General features: G+C 39.6%; 1 protein-coding gene across 5 annotated transcripts in view; it reads right to left on the reverse strand.

Moving 5' to 3' along the window:
- Nucleotides 1-15378, reverse strand: part of ATL1 (atlastin GTPase 1) — an 80321-nt gene that overhangs the window by 44760 nt on the left and 20183 nt on the right. The gene's annotated exons all lie outside the window — the stretch shown is intronic.

Raw genomic sequence — 15378 nt, forward strand, 5'->3', positions numbered from 1 at the left:
CTGTAAAATGAATGCAGCACCTTATCTAGCAGTTAAGCAAATAGCTGTAAAAGAGGTGTAAATGTAAATGTTCTCTAACTTAGAGGGGCTATTTCAAGGAATGTGTTCCACAGATATAATCACATGGATACAAAGTACCAGAAGCAATGTAAATGTCCTTCAAATGAGGGAATGACTGGTCATTTGTGGTTTATCACCTACAAAACATAATACAACTGCAAAGAATGGGAAGAGTCATTTGGAACAAATGCTGCTGAATATTCTAATAACTCAAGATATAGCACAGCATGTACACTATGTATAACTCTGAGAAATGCTTGAGGGTTTGGGGTGCTTGAGAGTAAGAAGGTCCATGGCAAGAGAGAAGGGGTTGGCAGGGTGATTTGTCATTCCTGCCTCTGCCTTTGCTGGGTGGAAGTAGATGACACAGGTAAGTTAGAACCTGCTGGGTTCTTTTGTTTGTTTTCCTCTTTTTGCAGTTCTGGGTATGAAACCCAGGGCTTTCTGTGCACTAAACTAGCACACTACCACTGAGCTGTCCCTGCCCCAGCCCTAAACCAAGATTTGTCCACATCAGATTTCAAAAGATAAAAAAAAGAAACAGGTCAGAGGCAAGCCAGGTAGGGAAAGCACTTCATTGTGGTAGAGACAGATGGTTCATCAGCAGAGAACCAATGGGCTATGGTTTGAGTATGCTTTGTCCCCTCTGAGACATGTTGAAATTTGGTTCCCATTGAGAGGTGGTGGGACGGTTAGAAAGTGATAAGGTTATTAAAATTCTTATGACCATATTGCTGTCTTTCTTAAAAGCCTCAGTTAATTCTCAGAAGACTGCTAAGTTCTGTTCTCTCAGGACTAGATTATTCATAGCAAGAGTGGACTGTTAAAAAGTAAAGCTGTGTCAAAGGTCTTTAATGTTAGAAATCCCTCCTCTGCTCGCCCCCCCCCCATGCCCTACTCCATTAATCCTTCTGTTCCATTATTTACCCTACAAACACTGACGGTGAGCCCTTACTACTGAAATCACCACATGTTTGAGTCATAAGATGTAAAGAAATCAAGCAGGCACTAACCTGGAACCTTCATTCTTACTAGCTAGCTTTCCTAGAGCAGGGCAGTGCTATGCACCCTTAGAAGGGAAGCAAAGCAATGCATAGCCTTGCCTAGCTGTGAACTCTGTGAGCTACCGTACCTACCAGGCAGGCTATGCACACTGGTGTAATAGTGGCATGAATGTTAGGGGGCAACCAGCCACATATGATACCCACTCCACAAGACAGAACCCACGCCTGGTGCAATTAACTAGGCCAAACCTGTGGCTGGCTAAGTCTTATGGGAGAACTAAGTACTATTCTCTTGCTAAATGTACAGTAAATTGTCCCATAATTTTTAAATCTTTATACCTATAGATTAGTACAGCTGTCAGCTTTCATCAGAGAAATTTCTTTTTGCAGCAGATAGCAATTAATACAGAGACCCACAATTGGCATTACACAGAGAATAAAATACTCTGGAGTACTTAGCTCTAAATGGGACATCTATATCACACCCTTTTGGCCTAGGGCCCAGGCACTGTCATAGCAGAGAGGCAAGAAAGATTGTAAGACCCAGATGCAGCAAAACAGTATTTGTCAGATGTGACAGGGTCCTTGCACACAGAACTCACAGCAGCTATGACTGCAAAAACAAGACCTACACAAGATCAAGTCAGTGAAATCCCAGCAAGGATGGGGAGAGGCTCATGAAGTCCCATTCCCAGTTGAGGAGCAACTGATGGTTGCCAGGAGACGAAGAGTCAGTTTTCTTTAGGGATGTGGGCTCTGAGAGACTACCCATAGTCCAATAAGTGGTCCTTTACCCATGCACACACAGGACTTGGTAGGCTTAAAAATAAAGCACCTGAAGCTGAGAGGGGGAACGTGTGAGGGGTAGATAAAGGAAGGAAATAGAGGGAAGATTTGATCAAAATACATTATATGGAAAAAAAATAGGAGAGGAAAATGAAGCTGTGCCTGATGTGCTGTCTCTTTAACATAGTCCCTTGCCCTTTAGTTTTCCTGTCATGACACAGCACTAGGCCCTCACTAGACATGGCCATCTGCTCATGAACTTATCCATCTTAGAGAAGTAGGTCACAATAAATTTTTTTGCTTCAAAAAAAAAAATCATTCAGTCTCAGGTATTCTGACACAGCAATAGAAAATTGACAAAGAAGCAAACATGCTATTTCAACTTTTTGCATACTGGATCTTTGTATTCTATGCAGGAAAATTTTAGTCTTTAGTCATTAGAAGCTGGTATTCAGCTACTGAATTCTGATATATAGGAAGGAAAATTTGAAAAATTTAGAATAACCAAGGCAAATAATCATTACCATATAATAGAAATGGTACGAGAATTGTTACTAATTTTCTTAAGTGTAAACTTAGTAAAAAAAAAAAACCCACTATATTCTATTTGTTCAGGGACTATTAAAGCAAGAGAGATAAGCGATTTTGAGTACACTGAAGATAGTTTAGAGAAAATACATGGTGCCTAGAAAACTGTACCTTAGCAACCAAAAATGTAAAGGAACTACTACTTTTCTTTAAAGTAGTATGTGGAACGGCAGAACTTGAATTTCTACTGAGGGACCCTTTGTCTGCTGAGAATGCCTCCCAAGTAACAGCAAGATAGCATCCATACAGAAGAAACTGGGGGCCAAGGAGACAGCACAAAATGCCGGCCCAGGAAGGCCAGTCTTAGAGCAAGAGTAGCCCTATGGGCTCTAAAGAGATGGTGTACTTGGTGCGGTGCATCTTAAAGTGCTACCGTGTAACCATTTGGGGAGTTCTGCTGCTGCTGCTGCTGCTGCTGCTGCCCATCTGAAGAACAGGAATCAAGGCAGCAATGCCAGTCCTGCAACCTCACAGCCTTGGAAAGCATAAGAAAATAACATAGCCGGATTTTTATTTATTTGGAAGCAAAATTCCATAAATCATGCCAAATATATCAGTGACCATTGATACCTATATGTTTGTTTGCTCCTGACTTCACACTGAGAGGATTGCATGTGTACATACCTCAACAGAAAAAGAAAGAAACAAATGTAAAATGAAATTCAAATTCCTGATAGGAATACAGGGGGAAATTTCAGCCTTCCAAGCAAAGATACAGAAACTAAAAAGAAATAAACCTTTCTACTTATTATAATCAGTAAATAAATAAATAAAGTGTGCACATTATAGATAGACATGGTATTAGAATCAATAAAAAACTTAAATATATAGTTTTGCCAAAAGCAATTCCATTTCACTGAATCTATTCTAAGGAAATTCTCAGAACTGTGACCATGTATTTATATAGAGATTCATAAAACATTATTTATACGGTAAGAAATAAAAAATAATCTAAAGGCCTAATTGCAAGATATTGTAAATAAATTGTGGCATCGGTATTTTATGTGAAATATACAGTCATTTGAAGTCACATTATAGGAAAAAACTATAAGAAAACACATTCACATATTTAAGCAAAAAAAAAAAAAAAAAAAAAACAACAGATGGGAAGTAAAGTTTCTACAAAGGAAAACAAGCAAATATGCATCGACTTAGAGGAACAAGTGGGCTTTCAAAGCACTTTCTTCCTACAGAATTATCTGGGCCTCTGCTCATGGCTGGGTGAGCTACCCTGAGAAGAATGGCTGCTCTCTGTCTGCAGTAGTGTCTGTCCTGCTCAGGTCTCTCCACTCTTCCTAGCTCTTCCCTGTAGGCAGAGGCTGAAAACACAGACTGGAAGCTACAGCACTATAACTTACAGTTTTTCTTAACGAGCTTTAGTTTGGATCTTGTCAAAGAAAGGCACTGAGGGTAGTTGGAAGACAGTGAAAAAGAGCCATGTGTTCCAATAGAATCAGTGAAATGTGAGCAGACAGCAGCCACAGCAAGGCTACAGGAACACCCCAAATCTTAACGCTTTAGCCAGGTACTCAGGACCTCCAGAGTGAGCACAGAGCAGGGTACTCATCGTTACGTAAGTTCTCCCACAGCAGCCACTGCTCAAGACATCGTCAGCTACAGGCAGGCAAAAGGACCCACTTTATAGGCACTGCTTGGTACGTTCACAAATGAAACCAGCGAAACAAGAGGCATTTATGTTAGTATCAGACAAAAAAGATTTTGAGGCAAAAATATTACTGTAGAAGCCTACTATACCAAAATAAAAGGCTAAACTCATCAAGAAGATACGATACTATCACATTGGTAAATTCTTACTCGTTCAAAAGTATGTAAGTAGAGATCAACAGAAAAGAAGGGATACTTGACAAATATATCAGTATCAACCTATCTGGCAATTTTAAAATGTCAATCAGCTAGATCTGATAGATGAAAAAGGTCCAAAACTTGCTAGTAAATGGAAGATAACAAACGATACATTGAGAAAATCTGAGCTAATCATGCACAGATAAAACACATTACATGGAAACTAGAAAACATGGGCGGGGGAGAAACCTCGGTTGGTAAAATTCCTGCTGTATATACCGAGGACCTAAATTAAATCCCTAGAGCCCACTTTAAAATTCCAACTGTGGTGAAGCACATGTACAATCTCAGCACTGGCAGGACAGACACTGGCAGATTCCTGGGACTTGCTGGCTATCCAGGTAGCCTAGTTCCAGGCCAAATGAGAGAACTGTCTAAAAAGCAAGATGGATGCCATACAAGGAATTGTATCTGGCCTCTACATGCATGCACACACACATGCACACAAACATGGATACACATTAAAAGTGAATACAGTCTAAGAAACCTAAGAATGCAATCAAGTGTGCCAGCAAATACATTGTAGCAATTAGAAAGATAATTAAAAAATAGTAACTAGGGGCTGGAGAGACGGCTCAGCAGTAACAGCACTGACTGTTCCTCCAAAGGACCCGGCTTCAATTCCCAGCATCCACATGCCAGCTCACAACTGTCTGTAACTCCAAGGTCTGACACCCTTCCAGAGACACAGATACAAGCAAAACACCAAGTCATATAGAATAAAAATAAATAATTAATATTTTTTAAAATTAGTAACAACAAATTTCCTACTTTGTGAAAGATAATGTATTTTAAAAACTCTACTAGGTTTAACAAATACCACCAATTAGATAATTTTCATATTTGGCAATTAAATAATACTCCTATAACCAATAGATCACAGAGTAAATGCAAATTGAATGGAAATCAAAACAATAACGAGCCCTGGTCTTTAGAATAGCTTTTTTTTTTTTTTTAAAACAAAGTGGGTGCTAGAGAGATGGCTCAGAAGTTAAGAACACTGGCTGCTCATCTAGAGGACCTAGATTCAATCTCCAGCACCCACATGGTAGCTCACAACTATCTGCTACTCCAATATAAAAAAAAAATCTGATGCCAGCTGGGTGTGGTGGCACACGCCTTTAATCCCAGTGCTTGGGCGGGCCAATTGCTGTGAGTTCAAGGCCAGCCTGGTATATACAAAGTGGGTCTAGGACAGCCAAGACTACAAAGAGAAACTCTGTCTCGAAAAACCAAGAAAATAAAATTTAAAACAAAAATCTGATACCCTCTTCTGGCCTCCTCAGGCACTAAGCATGCATGTGGTGCACAGACATACATATACACATAAAATGAAATTAAAAATTAAAAAGTTACCCAAAATGCTGAAAAGCACAGAAAAAAAAGTGTCAAAAGAGTAACTTAAGTACACTGTTGGTGAGAGTATACAGGTAATATAAAAGTAGCACAGTAATTTCTCAAAAAATGACCAACAGAGTCAACATTATGCCTTTGCTTCTACACCCAAATAAATGAGAGCAGGGTGTGGTGGTCTAAATAAGAGTGGCCCAACAGGCTCTTACATTTGAATACTTGATTCACAGTTGATAGAAATGTTTGGGGAAGATTAGAAGCTACAGTCTTGTTGAAGAAGTGTGTCACTGGGGGCAGGGAGGTAAGATTTGAGGCTTTAAAAGCTCACACCAGTTGACTCTCTCTGCTTCCTACTTGTGGATAAGAATGTAAAATCTCAGCTGCTGCTGTAGCACCATACCTGCCTGCTGCCACTGTGCTCCCTGTCATGATGGTCATGGACCACCCACTGGAACTGTAAGCCATAATTAACTCTTTCTTCTATAAGCTGCCTTCATCATTCATGGTGTCTCTTCACACTAACAGAATAGTAACTAAACAGAAGTTGGTACCAGGGAGTAGTCTATTGCTATGACAGGCCAGACCTTGTTGGTTTTTGGAGGAATGTGGAAAACTTTGAACTTTGGATTAAGAAAGTTGTTGAATGCTGTACGCCAGATTTAATGGAACATACTACTAGGAATTTAGAAAATGGAAGTGCTGAGAGCTATGCAGACTGTAGAGGTCCAGCTCAAGAGGTTTCAGTGGGGGAACAGGATTAGCCAACTAGACTAGAGATCATTATATGTTATTTTGGCGAAGAATGTGGCTGATTTTGCCCTTGTCCTAAAAAATCTGCCTTCAACTAAATTGAAGAAGTTTAGATTAATCTCATTGGCAGAGGAGATTTAAAGACAGCCTAATATCGATGTGTCACATGGTTATCAGTGATGACTCATATTATGAAGATCTGCATTTAAAAAGGAGCAAATGGGGCAAAAGAAACTCAAAATGTACACTTTGAGAAGAAAAGGAGAACCTGGACATTTATGTTGGAGACTAAGTTTGTCCTGAGAGAGATAAGGAGAAATGGAGTAAAGGAAGTGATGACCTCAAAGTGAAACCATCATCCAGAGAATCCTGCAATTTGTGAAAATAAAAGATAATCATTTCCCAAAAGGAAAAAAAATAGATAGAGGGTCTCAAAGAGAAATTTGCATGCCAATATTTAGAGAAACATTTACATTAAGTAGCTAAAGTATAGAAAAATAAACAAAATATGCCGTGTATGTACAATGGAACTTGTCTTTAGAAAGGGAGAGAGTTATGAAATGTACTAAAACATAGACATAGAAAATAAAACCAAATGAACAAGTCAAGTACAAAAAGAAAAATACTACAACACTGCACTTATATAAAGTAGAACCTACAGTACTCAAAATCACAGAGAAAGAAAATTCAGGGTGCATCTTAAGGAGCTGAGCAGAGGATGGATGGGAAAGTGCTGCTTAACAGGTACAGTACTTCAGTTTTACAATGAATTTAAAGTAAATATGGTGTTGATACAAAAATGTGAATATTTAATATCACTCATTAACTAAACATGAGCCCATCAGTTAAAATGATTAAAGTGGTAAAATTATATATATATATATATATAATACGTATATATATATATATACACATACATACACACACACACAAACATATATATATATATGTCCTTGGGAAAAGTACATACTATCATCTAAAACCAGGTAAGAGAATATTTTTCAACCTTCACATGAGGAAAGATTTCTTACTCTGTAAATTCATAAACCACAAACGGAAGTGCTGATTAACAACTTCATTTAAACTAAAATGTCTGTTTACAAAGAACAAAGTCATCTGCACCATAAAGATATACAAAGAAGTTAGAAAATCAAGGGGAAAAATTAATAAAATAATTAAAGGACAAGCAGGCCTAGAGTGGAACATGTAAACATGAATAAACTTGTGCTCACACGTCAGTACAGGTGGGTCAAGACAATGACACTGTGAGATTTTGTCTCCTAGAAATGTCATAAAAGCCACACCTATTAAATCCCATCAATATGGCTGCCTGAACAGGCCCTGAACAGGCCCTGAACAGGCCCTCAACAGGCCCTGAACAGGGACAATACTAATAGACATGCTAACATGGAAGTAGGGAAATTTCATGGGGCTTCAACCCTACAGGCAACTATGGAATGCTGAGAGCTGGACAAATAGTTTTCCAGAGAAAAGGCCTTGAACTGGCTATTCAGTACCAAGTGGCCAGTCCTGAAATGACTTGCATACAAGTAACTTTATATGAGCTGAGCAGGATGTATTTATGTCTTTAGGGATATATAAGCACACACATACATATGTAACAACAATTAAAGAGATAGAGGTCATGAGCTTGAGAAAGTTCAAGGGGAAGGGATGCACGGAAGAGAGGGAAAGAAGAAAGGGAAAGGAGCAAATGATGTAATTATAATCTTAGCTTCAGATAAATTTAAGTATAAAATTAAGGCAGTCCTGGTGGTATGAGTCTATAATACTGGCCACTTAGGAGGCTGAAGTGGGAGGATAATAAATTCAATACCTGCATAAGCTACAGAGTGAGTTCGAGGTTAGCATGAGCAACTTAATGAGAGTCTGTCTTAAAAAGCAAAAAATGTGCTGAGGATATAGCTCATTTGTAGAGTGCTTGCCAAACTCATATGGGGCACAGGTTCACTCACCAATACTGAAAGAAAGAAAAAAGGAAGGATAGAGGTAAATAATCTATTAGTTAGGTACATATATTTACTTAGTGAAACCTTTCAAATTATCAGGAGGATAAGAACGCCAAGTGTGTAAATGCATTCACCTTTGTAAGGGGAAGGAGAAGTTGTCATTAAGGAGGGCCACAGGAGAGTGAAGGAATACTGATAAAGTTCAGCTGGAGAGTGGGACACAGGAGATCACTATTACTTTCAAGCTGAATATATATACTTTATATGTTCCTTTTTATAAAGATATCTATATGAATTTTTATGGAAAAGAAGAAAAGCTTTCAAACGTAAAGGCCTTTCAAAACAGGAAGTATCTTAGGGTGACTCATTTTCCTAGTGAGCATAGAATCTAATTTATAGTTAGTCTGGACTAAAGGTAACTTTAAGAAGAGGGCAAAGGTGCATCCCAGGAGTCATTAAAACAAGTTGGTATCAGAACCTAAGTCTATGTGTGCATCAGGGTGTGTACATGTGCACACAGGTTTATGTGCAAGGTGTCTGTGAATGCATGTGTGTACATGTGTGCATGTGTGTACAGGTGTGTGTGTGTGTGTGTGTTGTGTATGCCTGTGCATATTTGTGTACACATATGAAGACTGTATCTGCTATCATAACATGTAATAAAAATAAATCTTCAAGAAAATTGAAAAAAAAAGAAAACTGTATCTGGAATAATAAGCAGTGGAATCAGTTAATATACAGCATATGTTATATATATGTATGTATTGTTGGCATAATGTTCTTGTGGACTGTGTACAGTTTACCCTTGTCCTTTCAAATGCTGATTTCTCTACCCCACTATCTGGATCAATCCCAACATTGCACTGTGATGTTTATTCTAAGTGTTTCCTGTCTCGAGTTTGTGTAAACATGCCACTATTTGTTCTCTGCATTGCCAATAAAAGCTAAGTAGCCAATGCTGAGTAATAACAGAGATTAGGGTGGGACATCCTGGTCCAGTGAGGGGAGGAGATAGGGCAGGAAGGACAGGAGGCATGTATGTGGAGAGGACCAGGAAACACCAAGAGGAACGAACTAGACCTAGGATATGGGTAAATAGCAAGTATAATGTGGGAAATATAAATGAGAGTAAACTATACCAGCCTGGAGGTTTAGAATGGAGTAATGACTACACAGCAATGTGCTCTAGGCTAATTAAATAGATCCTAGTCTCTCTGTGTGGTTATTTGGGTATAAAGCTGGTCAAGGAGTAATCACTGATTTATTAAAGTAGTAAATCAATATTAAATAATAAGATTTCAACAATGAGTAATACAGTATATGTTATGTAAATGTAAGTGTCATACAGCACATGTTATATGTGTGTGTTATATAGTACAAATGGAAATTTAGAAATTTGTGGGGTTTTGTTTTATAAGGACAAAGTATATGGAAAAACACCCATCCTAGGGTCACATGTTTGAGCAATTGGTTCACCACTGGTGGCACTATGCAACAATATTGTGGAATTTTTAAGAGGTGGAGGCTTGAAGTGGGTCAACGGCAGAGGACCATGAGGTTTTGTATCCAAGCCCTATTTCCTGTCTGTTTTTCCTGCATCTTGTTAATCTTCTCCCTAAATCACAAGCCCAAATAAACCCTGTTCTTTAAGTTGTTTTTCTCAAGCAGTTGTTACCAAGACAAGAAAAAGAACAACTATAGCTATGCATGGTCATTTTTTAGGGAAGAGACAATAAACAATATTGACCATAAACAATAGCTCAGCTCTACGGCAGGTTTCAGAAAGTCAACTTCATGCTTTAGTAGCCACGAACAGAGTCGGACCACGGTATGGAATACACCCTGTACCCTCCATATCTATAGCAAGAAGAGTGTGGCGTCCTGTGTAGATCTGACCTCTGTCTGGAGTGACTCTTAACCCACTAGCTTCTCCACTTCCTCCTGCAGATGACTGACCATAGTAGTCCTGCTCATCATAACCACAACCACACCCTCTGTCATAATAATCCTGACTGTGTTCTGCCGTAAGCAGTTCTCCCATGTAAATGCCTGCTGCAGCATATGCGATCTTTTTGCTAGAGAGACATCAGTTCTGTTCTGCTCTTATTAAGCTCCATTTCACCAGCATGCTCTTCTGCTTCTTTGACATTATCTGCATTTCAAAACACAAAAAGGCAAATTCACTTGAATATTTAGGCTGCTGGTCATGTACATCAGTAATGGAACGTATCTAAAGAATGTGGCTTTCCGATCTCTTTCTGTGGTGTACAAACTCAGCTCCCAGGCTCCAGGACAGCAGGTGGGGGTCACGGTTTTCCTGATTCCCAACATGATGCGCCTGAGTGGACACGGGAGAAAGTGACTGTGTTCTCTGAAATAATCCTGGCTCTAAAATCTGGGAGTGGGACTGACATCCCAGCCTTGCATCACTTTTGAAAGCTCCATCTAGATCAAAACTGAGACTTGAGTCTGGACCTGGACTTTGATCAGAGACCCCAGAAGCACTGAGCTCTGATGGCACAGCACTTCTTTGACTTTCTCTGGTACACTTCAAGTTCTAACTTTACTTCTTTTCCCTACTTCACATAACGCTCATTCCCGCTTGCACTAGCAGGACCTCGGTCTGATGACTCACGTCCACTCTCTATTTTTCAAATCTCAGTTTCTTTTATTCCCAAGTTTCAAGTATGCACGTATCAAACTTATTAAATGTTAGCTTCCACATATTCCTTCTTCAATATTGACCCATTCGCCACAGTCCTGCTCACAGCTGTACTATATCCTGACCATTGCCAATCTCCCCTCAAAACAAAACAAGAAACCTAAAACTTCCTAACCTAAAATTTACACAAAATGCCTGTTCTACAAATAGATATTTCTTATACTTACTGTGTAGCAAAGATGGGTTACTTCAAGGTAGCCCAAATTACCACTTTATTACAAACATTTTTATAAGGTATTATTGTACTGTCAGTTTTTGTCAAACTGTAGAAAACTAACTCCTTACACTACATCTCAATTTTGGGTAACGTTAAATTAACTGAAATAAACAAGCAAAAAGGTATACACTGCTGCTTTGTTTCTGGTAGCTGTAGCTGCAGCCTGTACTCAAAGACTGCTTTCTGGGCTACTGTTTCTGATACTCATCTGTCCTCTTTACCGTACACACCAGCACACTTTATCAACTTTTCTAGTGCAAGGTGATTGAGTTTACAGAGCACTGATTTCTTCTACCAGCTTAGTCCTACATAAGCTTGTTGTGTCAGCTTTTAGCATCTGTTCTAGCTTCTAGTCCTCAGTACATGGACTGTGGAAACAACCAAAATTTTAGTTCTAGAACACAGAAATGCTGGCGCCTCTGACAAGTTCCTTCGGCTCTCTAATCACAGATTTCCCAATCATGAAAACAACAATAATGATGGCTCCCCTTGAAAAGCTGACTCTTAAGTGCTTTCATATCCTCAAACTTCCTTCACGCAGATTCAGGTCAAGGTGATGGATTCTCAGTTGTGTCCACATGCCTGCTCCCAGTGGTGTCTCTGGGTATGACCCTTAACACCACCTCCAACTCTGGTGGCTAACATAAACCTTTCTGCGCTCAAGCCTCCCTGACTTCTGCAAAAGGGCACTGTCCCCTCAGTGAAAAGAATCCTCATCTCAGAGTTCTACATGGTTTGCAAATGCCTTTTTTTGTTCTTTACTTGAAAGCCATTGTAGTTTCTGAGTCTGGGTTATCTTCTTTGACTTTTTTTTTTCAATGTCTCTTATGATCGCTAGGTAAAGGGCCATGCACTGTTCGCCCTTAAACATCAGCAGACTATCTTCCCAGAAGAGAAACCCGTGGCTTCTTAAAAGAACCTGGCTTCCACATTATCCTCACACCCCATGTTATCATGCTACGAAAAGTAAATCAGAAAAAACCCCTAGTTTCTAAGCACAGTTCTCTAACTTACAAAATATATGACTTTAACTAAGTCATTTATCTTACTACTGATTTTCCTTTTTCTATCTTCAAAACACATAGGTTAAGATATGATTATTTAAAAGTCTAAAGACCAAGCCAAATCTATTCAATGGAAAAAGGATAGCATCTTCAACAAATGGTGCTGGCCTAACTGGATGTCTACATGTAAATAAATGCAATTAGACCCATATTTGTCACCATGCACAAAACTCAAGTTCAAGTGGATCACAGACTTCAACATAAAACCAGAGACACTAAATCAGTTAGAAGAAAAAGTGGGAAAGAGCCTGGAACACACTGGCACAGGAGACAACTTCCTGAACAGAACACCAACAGCCCAGGCCTTAAGGTCAACAATTAATAAATGGGACCTCATGAGGCTAAGAAGCTTCTGTAAGGCAGGAGACACTGTCAAAAGACAAAGCAACAGCCTACAGACTGGGAAAAGATCTTCACCAACCCTACATCCAACAAAGGTCTAATATCCAAAATATATAAAGAACTCAAGAAATCAAACACCACCAACCAAATAACCCAATTGAGAAATGGGGCGCAGAACTAAACAGAGAATTCTCAACAGAGGAGTATCGAATGACTGAGAAACACTTAAAGAAATGCTCAACAACTTTAATCATCAGGGAAACGCAAATCAAAACAACTCTGAGATTCCATCTTACACCCATCAGAATGGCTAAGATCAAAAATTCAAGTGACACCACATGCTGGCGAGGATGTGGAGGAAGAGGAACACTCCTTCATTGCTGGTGGGAATGCAAACTAGTACAGCCACTTTGGAAATCTATCTGGTGCTATCTAAGAAAACTGGGATTAAAGCTTCCTCAAGACCCAGCTATTCCACTCCTTGGAATATACCCAGAAGATGCTCCAGCACACAACAGGGACATATGCTCAGCCATATTCATAGCAGCCTTATTCATAATAGCCAGAACATGGAAACAGCCTAAGTGTCCCTCCGTAGAAGAATGGATAAAGAAACTGTGGTACATTTACACTATGAATACTATTCAGCTATTAAAAACAAGGAATTTCCAAAATTTGTGGACAAATGGATTGAACTCAAAATGATCATAATGAGTGAGCTAACCCAGAAGCAGAGAGACTCAAATGGTATATACTCACTTATAACTGGACACTAGCCCAAGGGGCAGGTCCCATGAAAGTCTTCACTTACCAGGAAAGTGGGACAGAGGGGAGGACATCCTATTGGGACTCTAGGTGAGAAAAATATAGGAGATAGGGAAATAGATGAATCCAGAGGGTTCTAGAAACCTACAAGAACACTATGATGGGCGGATCTGGGCCCAGGGGTCCTGCTCAAACTATGGCACCAACCAAGAACAATACGTGCAGTAAACTTTGAACCCCTACCCAGATCTACCCAATGGACAGGACATTCTCCACAGTTGAATGGAGAGTGGGGTCTGACTATTACACGAAATCTGGTGCCCCATATTTGACCACATCTCCTGGATGGGGAGGCCTGGTGGCACTCAGAGGAAGGATAGCAGGCTACCAAGAAGAGACTTGATACCCTATGAGCATATACAGGGGGAGGAGGTCCCCCTCAGTCACAGTCATAGGGGAGGGAGTAAGGGGAAAATGGGAAGGAGGGACGAATGGGAGGATACAAGAGATGGGATAACAACTGAGATGTAATATGAATAAATTAATAAAAACTATTTTTAAAAAGTCTAAAGACCAAATGGATAAATCAGCTGAATTTTCATTGGAAATGTAGTCATGAGAATAAAATGAAACTAAGGCAGGAATGCTTAACATTTTTGTTAAAACTTCTGCCTCTCATTACTGTATTTCCTAAATAATTTATTTTATAGATACTTGACAGCAAGTAAAAACCTAGGTAGAGAAGCATCCCCACAGTACACTGAAGTCACACTCTACAATTCCAGTGTTTCTTTTCTTTTTTAAAAAGGATTTATTTATTATTATGTATACAGTGTTCTGTTTGCATGTACACTTGTACACCAGAAGAGGGCATTGGATGTCAGTATAGATTGTTGTGAGCCACCATGTGTGTGCTTGGAATTGAACTCAGTTCCTCTGGGAAAGCGAACAGTGCTCTTAACCTCTGAGTCATCTTTCCAGACCCCAATGTTTATTTTCAATCAAAGTTTCCAGTAGACACATAATGACTCTGACACTGCCCCCTAATTTATCATGTACGTTGGTACTGTCTTCATGACTTTGGAGGGAACTGTTTGGAAGATGATTATCAAATATAAATGAGCTAAGAGATTGTTTCTCAAAATAATATCACAGATTAGCTGTTCTTCAACCATCTACAATATTAATCAAAAGACAAATTTCTAGACCCTACTTCAGATATGTTCACTCAAAATTAAGCTGTGGGAACCTTCATTTCTATTAAGATTCCAATATGATCGGATGTAAATCCCATTTGAGAGTAGCATACCTAAAAGGGGAAGGAGGACCCACTACCAAAGAAACCTGTAACCCAATACTGAAGAATGGTGAGCCAAAGCATAAAAAGAAAATGTATATATCAGACCAAATTTCCACGTGCCTGGCTCCTAGCTGGATGGAGTCAACAATCTAACCCAGAGATGAAGACTAAGACCTGAGTTGAATAAAGGCATCTTCACTGTGAAGGGCCAATAATGTTCAAACTCCTGCCCCAGAGGGAGAAGGGGAATGGAAGGGGACACTGGACACCTCCACCCAGGCTTTCTAAGGCAGCAAGGACGGTGTCTGCAGTACTGAAATCTGGGCTTGACGGTTTGGGACAATACTGACTGCTTGCTCCACCTCTCTACAGCAACCAGGAGTCTCGGACAATCTCTCAGATGCAAGCCTTGCCCACAGGAGAGGCTGGTCTTGTGACCACTGCATCAACGGAAGGCAAGGAGGCATTACCATCTTTTAACAAAAGGAAACAGAAATAACCAACTAAAAGGTACATCTGTGCTCTTAGTAAGATAGACAGAAATATAACTCAGTCAGAGAACCACGGAGCACTGAACTCCTAGTGGGCGTGAAC

This window comes from Acomys minous (genome assembly GCF_964271855.1).
Source record: "Acomys minous genome assembly, chromosome: 8".
In the NCBI taxonomy this organism is placed as follows: domain Eukaryota; kingdom Metazoa; phylum Chordata; class Mammalia; order Rodentia; family Muridae; genus Acomys; species Acomys minous.